The sequence below is a fragment of the Streptopelia decaocto genome (assembly GCF_964273445.1).
Source record: "Streptopelia decaocto genome assembly, chromosome: 7".
NCBI classification, from domain to species: domain Eukaryota; kingdom Metazoa; phylum Chordata; class Aves; order Columbiformes; family Columbidae; genus Streptopelia; species Streptopelia decaocto.
Genome location: NC_138661.1, coordinates 56,161,293 through 56,180,584, shown reverse-complemented (window position 1 = coordinate 56,180,584; position 19,292 = coordinate 56,161,293). Strand labels below are relative to the sequence as shown.

Here is a 19,292-nt window from a genome sequence, read left to right as displayed (position 1 = left end):
CGAAAATTAGATGTAGCAGACGCAGTATTTATCAAGCTGAGCAGAAATGGACCTTGCTGCTGCTGTGCAGTCAGTGTTTAAAGAATTAGGGGATGGCAAAGCGTATCCTGAAATACTCCATGAGGCTGTAGCTGGACTTCTGAATGCCATTCAGCGATGGTGGGAAGGTGTCTGCACACCCAGCAAGCTCAAGACCATACACAGGTATAAGCAGCTTTGCAGAGGCCAAGGACTTTGTGGCAGAGATGCTTCTAAGACTAAGAGGAGTGTAATTCCAGCAGATGCCAACCTACCGGTTTTAAACTGACACCAAGCCCAGACAAATTAGAGGAGCAGCACACTCTTGGCACAGCAAAACTGCACGATGCCACAGCGCAGGAATACCCAGGCCTGCCCTACTGCTGTCTCCTTTGTGAGAGCTGTATGTGTGACTCCTAACACCCCAAAGCTGTCCCGCTAAACTACGAAATACTAGAAAGCTACAGCAGGTATCTTGGATGACAGCTGGTACAAAACACACTGGACTAGTCTCTAGGGCAGGGGTGTCAAACTCATTTTCACCAGCGGCCACATCAGCCTCGCAGCTGCCTTCAAAGGGCTGAATGTAATTTTAGGACTGTATAAGTGTAACTACTCCTACATTTATACAACCCTAAAACTACATTTGGCCCTTTGAAGGCAACCGCGAGGCTGATGTGACCCCTGGTGAAAATGAGTTTGACACCCCTGCTCTAGGGTGACCTGTTACAGACCCAATCTACTCTTCTGGGAGCAGGTGAGTTTCAATGACAAACCTCATTCCGCTGGCTCCACCACAGCTGGCCACTGCCTGCAGGAGATAACTAGAAGAAACTGAATTTCTTATACGAAGATAGTAACTTGAACATGCTCTTGTATTACAGTGCTCCCTTAATCACCAGCAAAAATCAAGGCTCTTTCCACCCACCTCCTAGAAGGGAAATGAGAAGCCAAGCCCAGTAGGCTCATCAAACATTCAATTTACCCAAAACATTATGCAACAAGTTTTCTAGGTTTCCTCTTTCTAAGACTGCTACGGCAATCAAGTCCAGAGATAGTAAAGTGTGCCAAGGACACAAGCCCGTTTGCAGAGGGTAAAAAAAAAAAACCAAACCAACACACAAACCCACCACCACCACCAAAAAACAACCTGCATCCCCACCCTACCTATACCACTTGTAGCTGGCAACCCACCACCACAATCCCTTCCTATACATACACTTGTCATCTTAAAATATATTTCAAGCGCAATCTTCCGACCTTCGCAGAAGTTTCTACTGTGCTCGGGAATGATGACACTGCTATACTGAATACTGCTCTAGCAAGCTTTCTCCATTTAAGGTAACAGTAATCCCTAAACCATTGTTGTAATCGCTCAAGTCTTTTGGCAAGGAGAACCTGTGAAAAATCTGCTTTCAGTTCATCATCTTCCCCCTTGGTTATGCTGCATTTAATACACATAAGGGAATTCCTCCATTAGCTAGACTCGCTTACGAGCTCATGAGTCCCACTCCATAAATTAATAAGAACAACTACCTAAGTGAAGACATCTTACATAGAAAGATGAAGAACCTCTGTGCAGTTTCATAGCCCTTATGCAGCTTTTCTTACTTACTCTTCGTAAGGTCACCAATAGCCCACAAGCTGGAAAGCCAGCGGATTACCTTCTTCTGCACCAACGTTGAAGTTTTAAGGCCAGAGAGACGTCCGACACTATCAACAGGGAGCTGCTACAAGCAGCAGTCCAGAGGCTGTATAATGTGCTCCCTTTTATCTTCACACCAAGCCTGAAAAGCATGCACCAAAAGGCAGCCCAGTGCAGTGAAAGCATCACCACGAGTCAGTTAAAGGAGTGGTACATGCCAAAATATATATCGATCCTTGCTGTGTCTATAATCTCCATTTATATTTACTAAATATACACTTCATATTTCAAAGACTCACTAGTTGCTTATTTAAATTTTTTCCACGTGTTTAAGGTTTTGGTTTCAACCCAGTGCAGGCGAGGAAATAGAAGGGTTTCCACCCTCCAGCTGAAGTTACAGACCAGCTCTGGATTTAAATAACACCAACAATTTCAGCATTGCAAATAGCCCCAACATCTTTCCCAGTTATAATTTGTAAGTCAGAACTTAAATATGTTGGTGAATACTGCACACCAAAGCTTTAGCTGTGGACTTGAGTACATTCCCAAACACCCGAAATACATGATCCCAAGACATCCCCCAGGCTATAAGTCCTCCTTGACATCTAGCAGTTTCTGCTGTGACTGCCACCAACATTAACATCTCTTTCCCAGCCTCCTCATTTCTGCTGCACTTGACTGATAACATTTGTCTGCTCCTGACCCACTGGATGGATGTGAAGTCCAATACCAGATCCGTAGCAGCATGTCTTCACACCATGTGCACAGAACAAACAACGGTATCGGCTGGAGCCCTATCACACACCACAGTGATCATACCAGGAATGCATAATACAGAAGAAGACAGAAACCTGACAAAGTTCTCTTTTAAATGACTTTCTTCATTTGAATTAGTATTTCTGACATTTGTTCCAAGCCATAGACAAAGTCAGAGCCAGAGTTTAAGACCAGAAGTGTAGCGCCCTGACCAGTTAGTAGGACCGCAAATAAAAACCTTTCTGTTTGAGGTACTTGGCTACACGGTAGAAGTTTTCTCAGACTACAAATTAAGATCTAAATGACTGGCTGCATAAATCAGTTTGTAACCTTCACTGCTTTACCACCCACAGAAATTTTACAGCCTTTGCCTTCAGCTCTTATACCTCAGAAGAGTGACACAGCAGCTAGGTCCATACTAATGTGACCAGAGCCACACCGTGCCCTTCTTCAGGCTGAAGAGCTTTGGTCTACATTTCCATCCCTGTCCCTAGAGAAGCACAAAGAGGTCCAATATCACCACAGCCATGTTCCTAGAGGACGGGGGGCAGTGACCTGCCACCTCACCCAAGTGCTACGCTGGCCCAGACCCAGCACTAACATGCCCAGCTGAACTGGTAATGGAGCAAAGCAGCTGCTGGGGCCTCAGCGCCTGGAGAGATTAACTGAAGAACCTGCTTTCACACAACAGCTGAGGTTCCTCAGGTAATTTCTTTAGAAATATTTGAGTTGGCTGGCTAGAAAACAAGGCAAACGTTCAGGGGAAAAAAAATGAAACAAAACAAAACAGAACTGACTTCTGGAAGCAAACTTACACCCAGGCTGCATTCCACAATAAAGGCATGGACACAGCAAAACAAAAAACTTCAGTATTTTGCAGAGCACCATGCACTCAGGCCACAGAAGAAAAAACCAAAAACCAAAGCACACACAACTGATTATATGGTCTCTGATAAGCTCATTAAATACTTAACATATACCTCCCCGATAGCAGGTGGTTCACCAGGACCTGATGTCTCCACACAGGTTGAACCACTTGGTGTGGGGAGAGCAGGAGGTCAGTGCTGCTGGGGTCAATGACAGAAGTGCCACCTCTGCAAAGGGCTCAGGCACTGCACAAACCACCAGCAGGGCTGCAGGGGCTCCCCACGGCACCCCAGCATCACCTGGAACAGCACTGAGAGTGCTTTGCTAGCATGAACAGCCACACTTTGTAAAGCAAGGGGAAGTATTTTGGTGTTGAACATTGGGGACAGTGAGGGACCAAAGATCTAGAATTATGGTGATAAAGACCTGACAGCAGAGATAACAAATAAAACACTGGATCATACTACAGAAGGCCACATGTATCCTCCTCCCATTATTCCATATGCAAACAAATCTTTAAAAGTTACTTTAATTATACAAACAGCAAGAGCACCTGTTCCTTTCTTCTGAAAAATATAAACTAAAAGATAGTCAGTGCTTGTAAGCAATCGATGATGCTTCCCTCAATTTACGCTACTTCCCGCTGTTCTAATGTACACTGCCAGCGTTGTTATGGCTATCCAGGGAAACAGATGTCATTTGTAACTACGATTACTGCAATTATCCAGTGATATGAAACGCTCGACAATTTCATGAACAGTAAAAACTGAGACACAAAGAAAGAAGAGGATTAAACTGAAGAAAGTTATAGTGAAAGATGCCATGAGCCATATACAAGCTAAACCCTTTGGAAATTCATACAAAAGTTGAAAAGTTCTTTTATTTGTTCCTGAAAAACTAGCACTACATATACATATAATATTGATATTTATTATTAAGTACATAAATAATCAAATCTTAATGGTTCTGTTAAAGATGACAATCACGACACAGTATGCAAAGTTCTTTAATAACCCATGGCAGCCCCAGAGTATATGCATTAGATTATCACCCAACACATAATTCAAAGACAGAAGAAATACAAATTGTACATTCTGAATAAGATACAGCAGGTTACAAAAGTAAACATCTGACTTGGCTAAGTATAGGTAAGTCTTCCTCTTTTTTTATGCAATGCATGGATTATCAAGAGCTTGTGCTTGGTCTGGAAACACTAAAAGCACGAGTTAGCGCTTATACATGGCCACATTTTCTTCTCTCCCTCTCCACTCTCTGCCCTTCCATATACAGTGATCACTGAACAAGCACATCATAAAAAGAAAACTATTAGGAAATCTGTGTTCAGTACATGGGCATATTTATTGCACACAGCCAAATACAACACAGCTCTTTTCTCCATGGACTTTGTTGTGGTCACTACCCAAAGTACCTAAAAGCAAAACTTACTCTTTCCTCACAGGTTTTGGGAAACACACATTGGGATGGCACGAGCAAGGGAGAAGGGGTACAGAGGGTAAAATGGATTTAATCTAAGACTAATACACATCTCTGAATTCTGTCTGTGCACCTTTAATATTGATATTTCCTAAACAAACACTAACTTCATATCCATAAACACACGCGTTTCCAGTGATGTTTCTCTAGATACCCATACACTGGGAAATTCCATAGATTTCATCCACAGATCAGCAGGACTGACTTGTCAGGGATTTAAGAGCCACATGGGTTTTGGAGCATCAACTTATTGTGCAGGTCACACAGTTGACTAAGCTTCAGGAAGATGAAAGACCGAAACCAAATAGACTTTTGCGCTCTGAAAGGGAACATCCATCAGGTCTTTATACCTTTCAACACTCCTGTAACTGAAAGCTGGCAAGTTTTTAACTGCTAAACAGATAATTACAAAATTCTGTGGAAAAAAAATAAGAAACCATGCGTGAGGAAAAATGAAAAGTGCGACTTTGAAATGTAACTAAGGCAGCCTCCCAGCACATGTTCAAGTCATAGAGGTTTAAAGAATAAACAACGACTTTATTGGAAAACATTACATGTCTTTTTGCTAACATCCTGCCAAGTGTAAACACACTGTTAGGGGAACTCTCATAAACTGAATTATGGACAGAGTGGGTACTGGTTACATGCCTATAACAGGAATACTGAGTAGGGGTTTTTTTAATATATATTTTGAAATGCATGTGAACATCTCTTAAAATACTATCTTCCTTAAAAACTGCAGATTGATTTAAAAAAAAAAAGCTTTTCCCATTTTAAACTCAAACTGAACCTGTACTGCACTTACATCTTCTTACAGCTCTCCACACTGCACATCAACTCAGGATCAGCAGCTCACCAACCTGGGAACATTCATCTCTGACTTGAAATTCTCAAGTTTCTCAAAATCAAACCACACTAAGCACCACACATTAAACTGCAGCCTCCTGAATGCTTCCTGGTGATGTGGTCGTCATTACTCAAGATCAGAGAATGTTACCTTCACCTTTGTAAAGCCTTAAATTAATGCCTTCTAATGCCAGTAAGCACCTACAAAGTTCTTTGAAGGCAGCTATGCAATTTCTCAAGTCGAAACATGTCTGACTATAAAATGTACTCTATACTGCAAGCACAGATGAGTCTAGATTTCATTTAATTTCATTTTTGCTTCACAGTAAATGTGTGCAAGAACTGTGAACACACCAAGCAGTTAATCTTCCAGATCTTGGCCACTTGCAATTCAACGGATGTTTAAAATATGAGCTACATACTATCTTTTCATCCAGCAAATTCTATCAGGTTCAGAGTCTTCAACATAGCAGCTCACACAAGCTCTTCAGGACAAACTCATTTTTTACCTCAATAAGCCCATGATAGTCTTTTTAAAAGTACATTTCTGATCTTAAGATATGTGTATAACTAGATACTGGGGAATATCGCTGTAAGTGAAAAAGCAAGGTTACTCAAAAAAATCCCCTGGTGGGGCAGAAGTTACTGGAATACCTTTACTCATACACATGAAATCATTAGAACACCTCAAGATATGTGGTGTAATGTAAGAGCTTCTGATCTACAAATAAAAGTACAGTAACACGGTAAGACTCACAATCAATCAAAATATCTCTTCAGTAACTTAAACCTCACTAAACCACAGTCAGCAACAGGCTTCAGGTTAGGGGCTATGAGAACACCCATGTTTTCGGCATTTACAGTTTATTAAGAAGCCACTTCACAACTCCTTGAAGAACATACTAGAATATCTGAAATGCAAACTGGAAAAGTTAATTCCATGGCAAAAAAAAAGCTCTTGAGGAGAGTGTAGGTATTAATGTCAAATCAGAACCTTTACCACAGGTTCGTATTGCAAACAAATTGCCTGGTAATTGGACTTTTCAGATTGTTTAGCCCAGTTATGGACATTTGGAGCCACACAATTATATTAATGCAGCAAGAAATTCTTGTAGCTCAAACAAGCCAGTAAAACAAAGCCTCACTTCAACAACTCTAGCACATTTTAGTAACATTACCTTCTACTTCACATTTTAAGTACCTGAAAATGTTTGTGTCCTGCAACTCCACAGCAAGATAAGGTCAGAAATTGCTCAAGTTAATATCTTTCTTATTCTGAAGGCAGTAAGATCTGGTTTAGGTAGTAAAAGCCTTTTCCAGCTATTACATTTCAGTTCTTTACAATGCCAGGCACCATCATCAGTTGTGTAGGTTTGCCATAGCATGGAAACAGATGTGGACTTAGACCACAGTTCAGCAAGATCCAGGTATAAAGGCTAAGGAAGGTAAGTTCTTCAGGTTTCTCTTCTTAAAACATTTAACACAGAGATACAGCCAGATTAATTAGTCCATTAAACCCAGAGCCTACCGTTTTCTAGAATGATTTAGGATTACCTATTTGTAGGATAGCATTTCACAATGCAATTGAACTACAATAGCAGCTTCCTGCCAGTGGAAGAGGGAGGTTTTGTCATCTCCACTCCAGATCTTGTCTGCAGAACGATCAGGAGACCAGACAGTTCAAATTGCTAATTAAAACTTTTAGAAACTCCCCCACCCAAACACTAGTCAACTGCAAACACCTTCAAATGTCCCGACACCTCAGGAAAGCTCATAGCATATCACTGAAAGATGCCTCTTCCCACCAACTCAAACATATTTTACATAGTGTGTTTATATATATGTGTCAAACAGGGACTGAACCAAAAGATCAAAAGCTTCTAGAAATTTTCATCGTACCACTTGTTTTGTTAGGAAAGAGACACAAAATCATTAGCAAATATGTAATTAAAAGTTAAGATGACTTCCAGAGCCAGTAACACACCTCATTTATACTATGAGATCACTGTAGCCATAGACAGCAGTACACTAGTTCCTGTCCTATATTTTTTTCTATTACCACAATTAATCCCATGGAATTTTTGAACAGCAGCCTGGACAATATCCAACATAAAAACTCTGAGTTTCATTAGTGAAGCCTGGAATACTTTATTTTCCAAAGATGTATTGACTGACCATTAGAAGCTTATTATTTAGGGAAAAGCTATAAAATAGCACTTACATCTATTAAGAACTATTGTGTCAGAAGATAAGCACAGTTCTAATAGCTTTATTTTCCCAATTTATGTATTTATTTAACTCCAACCTTTTGGCCTGAGACTAGACTGTCTAGACTCATTTTGCAAACTACAATGACCATAATCTTTAAATTCTGAAAGTGCCATAAACAGAAGTGCCAGGAACGCAGAAATGGCAGCTGTGGAGCCATCTATTTTCATTAGCAAGGCTAATTACTGCTAGCCTTCCTCCCAGACCCTCATCCAGCTAAGTAAAATACACAAAGCAGTTCTCTACAAGTCATGAAAATTTTAAACTACAATGAAAGAACTGGTTGCCCACCTATGAAATAACAGCAAAATCAATTCAAATTAAAACACACCAGGCAACTTCACCTTAGAAAACGGTATCCGAACAGCTTGCAGAGATCAAGCTATCAACAAAGAGTTCACACTAAAAAAAAGGTACAGTGGTAATAACATGCTGAACACACGCTTTTAACATGGCAGGTTCTTGAGCTTTCCTGCATCACAACAGACACGGCCACACCAGGACAGGCTGATGGACCCAACGCGCCGTGGTCCCACCAGCTCAGCAGTGGGGAGCACCCGCCATGCCCCAACACCAGCTATTTCTGCACATCCGTACAGCTCATCTCACTGTATTTTACGATGAAAACGTGCTTTCTGCCTCCAGAAACCATTTCTCAGAAGTTTGTGGCTAAGCAGTAAAACCTCAGATAGGGGCAGAATTTATACTGGTCAAAAAGTGTTTTTCCCCCCCAGCCCGTGACCTGTAACTTCAGATTCAGCAGCTCCTGGCAGGACCAACACGGGGAACTGGAAGGAGAACCGAGCACCTACAAGGCAGTCACTCCCCAGCCCAGCAGTAACCTCCATACCCTTAATGTCCCCTCTGTGAAAAGATATTCGAGAGATTGACATTTCAGCCTCAGCTTTTTAACCCAGAGACACTGAAGAATTACTCATATATCCTTAGTGTGGGATTTAGAGCCAAATAACAAAAAGCACAGGAGGGGTTTTTTTTGCCTTGTCGCTAACTTAAGGTATCAGGTTAACCTGCCTAATTGTGAGAGTGGGAAGAAATGAAGGGGATCTCTTCCTCAGCACAGCAGACTGTTTAAACCTCTTCACACTAGGGACAGTGTGTTCAGATCTTCCTGACACACAAGCAGTGCCTTTGTTTTGTTTGACAGATCTGATCCTGACGAAGGGGAAGGAAAAAAAAACAAACAAAAACAACAACTGGACCTGGTCATTGTCAACCAAATTTCGCAGAGCAATGTGGTAAGTTACTCCACCCTTGAAGCAAAACGGAGAAATCTACCCCATCTCAGCAGAGACCAAACACTGATTTCAGTGATGCACAATGAAATCACAATGAGGCATGATGTCTGTGGGAAAGCACAAGTGTTTTAAACAGAGGCTAGTCTCACATCTGTAGACACTGCTGCTTCGTAAGTATGGGTTCAAACTAATACCACTGTTTTCAAAAACTCCAGGTTTCTATAAGAACAAATTATTATAAATCCACTAAATGGAGTTCAAAGAACCTGCCAAGTAGACTCGTGTAACTGCTTTGAACAAAAAATAATACAGAGTATTTTCCATCACAGACACTGGCAGAACACAATGCTTTTATTTCCAGCCTAATCAGCGCCTGCAGAGAAGTTAAATCTTAATGTCCTTGGAGTGTCTTCATAATCTTACTACCACCAGCAGCATATTTCAAGATCAAAGGTTACTACTGCTTCACATGTGACAACGGTGTAATTCAGACTGGTTTTCTCCTCAAGTGGTAAGTGGCAGCACAGTGCACCAGGATTGTTTACAATAGGAAATGGAGCATTTCATTTCTGACCTTTCAGAAGCAAAGCCATGTGTATTGAAACTTACATTAGAAACAGTTACCTTAAGTCCCTTGAAGAATTACAAGAGATAACAGAGAAAAAAATTATCTTAAATAGAAGAAAAAATAACAAGCAAAAAAACCCTAAACCAGATTCCTGGTTGGGAGTGCTTAAGAAATTACTGTTCCATGTTTTGGGTCAGCGTCCCACAATCCAACCCAGACACACTGCCCTGCAGTAGCTCCCGCCCTTGTGCTTTTATTTCTTTTTGAGGTCTGTGCCGCACTTACATCCATACCTCAGTGGCACAAAGTTGTTCAGAACCAGTGAATCAACTCAAACTAGCAGATTTGCAGACTAACATCTAAAGTTTACGTACAGCCTAACATTTTCTGTGCACTTCACCCCAAGTCCATTCTTGCTTATGCTCAACTCAAGAGAACCAAACTGGGCAATACTTATTTCACCCAAATTATTTTTACAGTGTGCATTTAGTCGAATCGGTGTCAGAATTACAGTACAAGCAAAATAGGAATGTTTACTAAGGAGGTTAACAGAAGCAAGTTAAGTGGTGTTATCCTCCCAATTAAAGAAGACTCTAAGAACACAATATGACTGATACTGTTACATATGGGGAAATGTGTACAGACTCAAATTCCAGGAGCCAGAATTACCAAGTGTTTTTTACAGTTGCTAATCCTGACATGCGAGCAAGATTTCATAGTGCAGAACTGGTTACAAGCAAGATTTCATCGTGCAGAACTGGTTACAAGCCCTGTCTTGCTAAAACTAGCTGGAAGCTGATCTACAGGGAAAAGGAACATCCTACAGCCCCAGTAAGCACAACTCAAATGCTCTTGAGCAGTGCCAGAATTTTCCCTTTCAGCAACTTTAGATTTTGAAGTCACAAGAGTGTCAAATGGAAACATGCTTATCTTCTCAAATCTTATTAAAAATGCTTTTACCTTTTACATATTTAAGCAAGCCTCAATTTCCATCTATAAAAAGCACATTTACCAGCAAAACATTTGCTTATACTAAAACCAACCACAGTGTTTCTTCCCCTTGGTCTCCACACCTGCAGGTGTAGTACCACTCTTAGTCAGCATCACACCAAATCACAGGGCAGGGAAACACACTGGAAACTCAGAGCTTATTTTTTTTGCTTGGAATTACCATAGACACCACATGGAATAGAAAAAGATAGCAATAACCAGCATTACTTAACATCTATGGCATTAACAATGTTAGATGAATATTTCACATGACCTTCGAGCTAGAAGACCTAAGCAGTTAGGTGTTAATCCCATCTTTCATATTTTTAGAGAATTTATTATCTTAATAGCAAGGACTGTTTCACCTCAGTGAGAACATAACTACCTCCAAACCAAGTGCTGTTATAACAAAGGCAAAAAAAACCCAAAGAAATGAACATATCCCCTGTAAGGCAGCAGCCTCATTCAGTGAACAAAACCCAGCGACACAGTGTGCTAAAGATGAGCGTTAGCAGACTTGTTCTTAAGATCAACTTCACACTATGCGATGCCACAAACTACAGCTTTATGTGCAATTACCTACTTTCACATTACAAAAAGCCACATCTATTATGAACCACATCAAGAAACTGCAAGCAAACATTCAGCTGAGGTGCTACATAACCAAACACTACACATAGTCAACAAGTGTTTGGTTTTCTTCTTCAGCGTTGCCATTTATGGTAGCAGTACAGAAGGCAAATGAAAGATTGGAGGAGTTTTACACTGAGTAGCATTAATTCCCATGGTGGAACTGATTCTAAGTAACAGATAAAAAACAGGATTTACATTAAACACTCCATTGACAGATGATCCCTTGTTGTTTAGGGAATTCACAGTTTTGGCCAGAAGCATTTGCTAGAGTCACGTAGACCTTAGGATGACTGCAAAGTGAGGTTTAGCATTTTCTTCTCTAACATCCTGTTTAGCACCATGTTAGAGCTGGTTCCAGACTAGTTCTGCACCCACAGTTTGTGAGTGAGGTTTCTCCAAGGGGAAGGAGAGCTTAAAGATCAAGCTGAGAGCAAACACTATAGACAGTCCCACTGAGAAGCACACAGATTACTGAAAGGAAACAGCGCTTTATGTCTTTGAGGAGCTGGATGAAAAACCCAAGCTCTGCAGTGAAGAGTTTCTCTCTCTCATGAAACTACGTGTGTTGCTGTTCATTGTTTGAAGCCCAAGTACTCCAAATATTAACCTGGACACAAGCTGTGACAGCACAGCACTGAGACAGCCATTCTCCACTCTTGGTTCTGCCATCTAAAGCTTGCAAACATAGCTTTGCTTAAGTAATTGGCTAGCAAGTGAATACTGCAAAGCAGGCTTTGGCATCAAAATGCTCTTCCTTCAGTACAGCAACAGACTCTCTGGAGACTATTAAAGGAATCTACAGAACTGAAGACTGTTGAGAGGACACAAACCCTCATCAGATCTAGAAATGCTCATCCTCCTTTTTGCTTTCTTCCCCTGCTCTTCACCTGACCCTCACATTAAAACCTCGGGGAAACCATCTGCACTGCAGAGACACAAACCTTTCAAAGAGCGTATTTCCAGTATTGTCCCTTCTGGGGTCCCAAAACTCAGCAGACTCCCCAGACTCAAAGGTCTTTCCTTTCTGTTGATGGTGGCTTCTGCCCCATCCCAGCTGGAAGACAGCAGAATCACTGTCAGTTTACCCACTGCAGACCATAGTTCAATTCAGTTAAACAAAATATTTTTCTCCTCATCCTTTTGCAACATTGTAACTGTCTGTGCTTATTTAAACACGTCTGAGCCCTGTTTTGTTGCCATTTTTTATTACGCAGAGCACAGACAATCCTTCCGAGCCACCCACATATCTCCACACAAAACTTCAAGTACAGCTCTTTACCAAATTTCACTTGAAGAGATTCAGTTGTTCTCTCCCTCTCCTCCCGTTTCAAATAACACACAATCTTGTATTTTAGCAGGCTTTCAAGTTTTAAAGGAAAATAAGGTATGCACACCAGTAAAAATTTTAAGCATTTGTGATTCTGCTACACCATACTCATTGTGACCAGTTCACCATCCCATCCTCAAGACTGGCAGGTTTCTGGATTTTTAGACGAGGTGTGAACTTGAAAACTAAGGGTTCAAATTCAGATACACTTCAGTTTAGCAACAGCATAGAGTCCAGATTTGCTCTGGGGGTTTCCAGCAAGGGGATTTCCCTTCTGTCCCACGTGCTCTCATTCTTACAAAGAATTTACATAAATTCTCAAATAAACTTGTTTTCTAAACTTAGGAGCTGCCCTCAGCCTGTACAGAGCAGCCAATCACATGAGTTACTTCATTTGCATTAGAGGATACATGCTGACTTCTCTATATGATATTCCTTTACAGACATCATTTGAGGAGAAAAGCATCACTATCTGGAAAGCACAGGTGCACATCATATGAACAGAGATCATGAAAAGCATCAGTAAACATACTATCTAAACCATATACAAGGTATGATCAAAGCAAGGAAGGACAAGGGCTGATGAAAAATAACTCAGTCATGCCAGCTGTGTTTCTTCCACCACATGTGGCTACCTCTCTTTGATTTTTACAATCACTGACTTGTAATGAATCTCCAATGAAGTAAGCTACCTTCTTCAGGACAGATTCTGTGAACAGCCACTGCCACAAAAGCAACTCAGTAATTTGTTTGTTACTAAGTATCTTGCCTTTAAAAATAAGATACAGAATCACAGAATATTAGGGATTGGAAGGGACCTCAAAAGATCATCCAGTCCAATCCCCCTGCCAGAGCAGGAACACCCAGATGAGGCTACACAGGCAGGTTTTGAATGTCCCCAGAGTAGGAGACTCCACAACCCCCCTGGGCAGCCTGTTCCAGTGTCTGTCACCCTCACTGAGAAGAAGTTTCTTCTCAAATTTAAGTGGAACCTCCTGTGTTCCAGTTTGAACCCATTTCCCCTTGTCCTACTGTTGGTTGTCACCAAGAAGAGCCTGGCTCCATCCTTGTGACACTCACCCTTTATGTAACTGTAACCATTAAATATTCTCAAAGCACATAGCAAGCTTAGAAAAGAGGATAATAGTATGAATCCAACAAACAGCACAGAAAGTATTAGATTTCTACACAGGCTACTAGCAACTTACAAGGAAGATACTTTTTGTTTATCATCTTAACATAACAAATTAAAGCTACACTATCAAATACACTACACTAGTGTACAGTCTTTCAACTTGGCAGGTCCCGTAAGATTTTGCAGGAGGAAAGCTCTTTTACCCCTGAAACTTAACCTTGCTCTTCCCAGCTGCCTTTCAGGCTCCTCCAAACCAACTCGGCCATTCCACACCTCATTGCTGGAGGCCATAACCAAATTGGAGGCTGATGCTGCAGTGCAGAAGGCACAGCAACAGCAGAATTCGCAATCCCATGCACCATGCAAGGAGAAAAAAAAAAAAAGGCAACACAAGAGTTTATGTGTCATGAGATAGAGCAATTACAAAAATCCCCAAACAAAAACATTAGAAACAAACCAAATTCAAGTTCGCCTCTCTCCAAGCAAGTTCACATTGATGGAAACTGAGCCGCTAAAACACGTTACCTGAGCCCAGTTCATAACACGTACAGAAGTGAGTGACTCATACCAAACTAGCCAAACCCATTGCATGCCACTGCCCTCTTGTACCAAAACGGGTCATACATCTAGTGGGGAAGACAACTTAACACATCTTGTCCTGAAGAACACACTCCATCTCCTAAAAGCACTAGTTTTCATTAAGAAAATCATCAATACAGTAACTTCTAAACTCAAACTGCAATATGCAGCATTCTTCCCTGGTCTGACAGGCACACACAATAAAGTATCACTTTAAATAAGTAGACAACATTATTATTTGATTGCTTTATTGAGCAGAGAACTTCCGCAAGTATGTTGTTTAAAGGTACAGAGAGGCAGCAGTGCAGCAAAGGCCATCTTAAAGTGTGTGAGTGGTGTGCAGAGACCTTCAATTTGTTCACTTTTAGAAGAAGGTTTTAGAATGCACGGGGTTTGATCAGAGGGGTTTTTTGGGTTTATTTTTTGTTGTTGTTGTTGCTATTTCCGCTCCCATATTCTACCGAGTAGTGATCTTGTGGTAAAGGCATTCAGTGAAGAAAAAACAGAGCGTGGAATGCACAGGCAGCCAGCCTTCTGCACCAAAACCACACAAAAACACTGCAGTTTCTCTCATTCTTACAGATTAGAAACAGGTTCTTCAACTTCATCATACTTTGAATAATGGACTATTCAGTGTTGTTCATATTTCCAGTAATCACATTTGAAGCTGCCGGACAGGCAGTACATCAGGTGGACAAGCAGAAACCCTTCAGAAGACCTTATCTTCTTCCTTGTTAACTCATACACAGCCAAGTGTGACCAGGATCTCTGAAGGCAGCATCAGCACCACGCAGCTCTGTCAGCTTTCCACATGCAGCAAAGCTCATGTTATTTACAAGGGCAGGGTGCATGCTACCAATTAAAGGCAAGTAGTTTCTGTTTTGAGCTTTCTTCCAGCATTAGAAAGTATTTTAATTTATATCATAAGTCTTCCAGACTCACTTCCTGGGCATATGTTAAAAGCAACCTTCCTAATGACCAAAACTCAAAGCTGATTAGATGGGTCATGTGCATCACAGACTTGTTGGACAGAATCAAGATCACACTGATGTGCTGGTTTAGGGTTGGTTTCTCTTTTGGTTGGTTGGTTTGTTTGGTGTTTTTGGAGGTTTTCTTGTATTTTTGTTTGTTTGTTTTTCAGAGAGAAAGAACAGTTACAAAGTCCTCTACAAACATATTTTGGCACAGATACCCTATGTGCTTCAGGTTTAAGAATGATTGTCAGATCCTGAAGACGCAAAACCAAATCTAGAGAGATTTTTTTGATGAATCGCTAGGGTAGCTCACTGCTCGGAGCCCAAGCTGCCACAGGTTTGCAGAAACACACTTTTCAAAGCACAAGTGTGGAATCTGACAAAAAGTCAGTGCTCCAGCTTGGAGATGCTCAGTCAGCAATAACAGAACTAGGACACAGAAAGGGTTTTGCCCAGGAGAAACAAGCACCGAGGCCATTTCACCAACCACATTTAATGTATTTCCTAGACTTAGGAGAGATCAGCAGTATAATCTATTCAAGGAAGAAATTACAGAAACACGATAAATACCTAGCTGAATAGTGTTAGGCAATCACATCAGTATCTCCTAAGAATTACTAGTGCTGGTGAAAAGTTAAGGTATTCTCACATTTTGCAGGCTACTCAACTGGCATGAAGGTACTCATGTATAAAACAGCCCACACGGTGCAGTAGATTTTTAAGTTTTAACATAAACTGTTCAGCTGTTACAAAACACGGCCTCAATTATCTAGTCTGAAGCAAGTGGCTGCAGCTTAAATTATTCATCTTCTGCAATCACCCTGAACAAATTCTTCCAGATCACCACTTTCCCTCGTGCAGAGAGGCAGCGAGCACCTTTTTCAGGAGATCACATCAAGAGATGCAGGGCTTTTATTTCCTTCACAATATTTGTACACTGAAGAAATGCACAGAACGCAGAGTTCCAAGGCACAATTCTATAATAGGCCTTGAGCTAGAAAAATCCTAAACTTTCAAACCTTGAGTAAAACCCCTAACTCAGCAGGATTTTAAGACCCCAGGTCACAATTCCTCTGAACAGACATCCAAGTCAGCAGAGATCAGATTATTTTCAATTTCTGCTCGAAGTGGATTCTATTATTGGTTTCCTTTTTTGGGAGAAGACTTCTGGTGTGTCAGTTGAAATATTCAAGTCCTCCCACAAAACAAGTCAAAGCAGCTATGGAGGAGGGGAAGCCACTATTAAAAATGTGTGGAATGTAACCTACTTGGAAGAAGGCAGATAATACCAGGACAAGGAAGTCAACTACTTCAGATCTGAGGCTCTTTTCCCATACAGTCCCACCGGGCAGTTTTAAATTTACAAACATTAGTGAATTTCATCAGCCTCTGTATGACATAAGTTTCATGGACAAAAATGCCAAATCCTTTGCGTATGTGATATACAACATATCCTAATGGGTGCAAAAACTTCTAGAGAGCAAAATTAAAAAGTGTCTTTAACGACTTCAAAAGCTCTGCCTTTAAGTATCATTTTTAAATTGAAAGAAACTGAGATGTACACATCAATATATTTGAATGCACTTTTCCAGCAAGACAGAAACAAAGCAGAAACTCCGAAGAAAACATTTTCTATAGTTAATAGATTTAGGCCACAAATGAAGGAATTCAGCATTTACTCAGGCTTTAAACACTCTTGTTAAAAGTAAAACACTCAATTTAAAAATATCTCCTCACACAAAGTAATTCTCTCAGAACTAATACCCGAGGGGATCAAAGAGCAAACTCCACTGACAGGTAATTAACTTTCAGCCTCCGAGGTCTCCAAGATGATGCACAGGCACCTGCTGTAGCTGGACTTGTCAGAAGACCTCAACAGCTTGAAGGCTCAGACATTTCCAGCTGAAAGAAATCAAACCTCTTGCTCCATTAGCTGATCTAACACAGTCTAAAGTCAGAGAGATTTCAGCTGAACACCCTCTGATCAGATAACAGGACTCACTCAGTGCTATACACGGGAGCATCTTGCAAGTCTTCTTGTGTTCGCTGTACACAATAAAAGCGATCACTCTTAAGTCTCATTCTCCGTTCAGAGCTGGAACAGGTTAACTTCCCCCCCGTCGCACAAGGTTTCATGCAGTTGTACACACGTCTTCAGTGGTTAACCCGCTGCAGAAGCTGCTGCCTGTCCCACCGCCCCCCCTGCACACGGGTCTCAGCCACAGAGAACTTCACCCACATTTCTGTGATCCCTTCTACAGCATCACCACCCATGGCTGAAGCAATGTAACAGAGCAAGTTATGAACTCTAACTGCTAAAAGGAGAAGCATCTTAAATTCTCTACTTCTGAAGACCTGTTTTCATGTAACATTTAATGCTAAAGTCATGCTCAAGAAGTTACAGTAAGCAGCTCTACTCCCTTCTGAAAATTCCAGAGAATGCCCCCAGATGATTCATCTTTCAATAATTCAGGTGTGGAATACAGCTTATATGCTTAGTTATTGCAGCAATCAAGCAAGACGAGAGCTTTAAGGCTTTGCACTTCGGCAACTGGCGGTATCATTAGTATAACATAATATTGTGCACAAAGCTTGAGAAATAGTTACACTATACACAAGACCATACAGCATTTTAATATACGCTTAGTTTATGGAAAGAGACTTCTGGACTTGAAAAAGCTAGAAGAACAAGCATCCAAATGAAAGCTAAGCAGCCAACAGCGCTGTCGGTTGGTGACAATCTGTTAAGAGCCACCTTTAGAAGTACCAAGGTGGGATATTCATAGTGGCCCATCCACTGCATGCCACAGGCTGAACATTCAGTTTCTAGGGGAGAAAAAACAAAACAACACAAAAAACACCACCACACACACAACTTACCCCTATAGAGACAGAAATTAGATATTTCCACAGTTTACAACCTCTCATTTTAGTACTCTCAGACAGCAAGGCAGGACACCTTTGATTTAACCAATAAAGTTGTTTTACCTTGCTCATGTGCTAAGGATTTTGGTCTCATGGGTTTACCTTCAAACTTGAGGGTCTGGAAACTGTTTATCATAGCATACAACCCACTGACAGGGTTTTCCAAATTCACTGCAGTGCTACAGGAAAGCTGCTGAGCACAGGTTATTGTCCCCATCCATGATATTTTAAGACCCCAAGCAGGGTCTCAAGTCAAAAACTCCCAGCTGGATGAGAACCCAGTTCATGGGGAGGAGGGACATGTTAAAGGGAGGTCGAAGTATGGCAAATCAAAATGATGCAGCACATGTATTTGTGTCTTGGAAACAGTTGGGACATGCAATCAATATTCTGGTGGCTTTGTTTGGAGTCTGGGGGAGGCAGAAAGAAGATGCAAGGACAGTGTTTCTGCGGGACTTCGCAGACAAACAACCAGAAAAAAAATCCCAAGAAGCAACTGAAATCGCAAGACAAAATTAAAATAGACTTATAATTGCATTTTTAGTATTGCTGGGTCGCATCAAGAGATAATTCTTTTAAATACATCACTGCTACTTCTTTTTTTCAGATTAGACTTGTTAGTGTGAGCTAGTATAGTAGAGGAAAACATTGTATGCACTTATAACAAGGTTTTGTTCCTGAAGTAGTAGAGCTGGTAGCACATACAGAAGTATGTTATCAACAACTACTTTTTACACATTATTATAAAGGACCTTCATAAAAGGAGAGACAAACACAGGAATACTACTAGGAAAAGAATTTATAAACCCCCTGCTTCAAACAGTGCACATTACTGTAATCCCATTAACTTTTCTTACATAGAATTAAGCCTAATAACAGAAGTTTAGTAGATCACTTTTCTACCCAAAGATGCCAGATTTTTCACACAGATTTATTATTGGCATCCTTCCATTTCATGGTCTACTCATCACATAAGGAGCAAAATATTCAGATTTGCTTACAGGTTTATAG

The 19,292-nt window shown here is 40.9% G+C and overlaps 1 protein-coding gene across 3 annotated transcripts in view; it reads right to left on the bottom strand.

Moving 5' to 3' along the window:
* The window catches only part of RRAS2 (RAS related 2), a 45,541-nt gene that overhangs the window by 17,444 nt on the left and 8,805 nt on the right, over positions 1-19,292 (bottom strand). The window contains exon 1 of one of the 3 annotated variants that reach the window (XM_082057701.1): positions 1,634-1,657. The exons of the other annotated variants lie outside the window; for them this stretch is intronic. The gene's annotated coding sequence lies outside the window, so the exon portion shown is untranslated. Of the gene's footprint in view, positions 1-1,633; positions 1,658-19,292 lie in introns of those variants that run through there. 3 annotated transcript variants of the gene reach the window in all.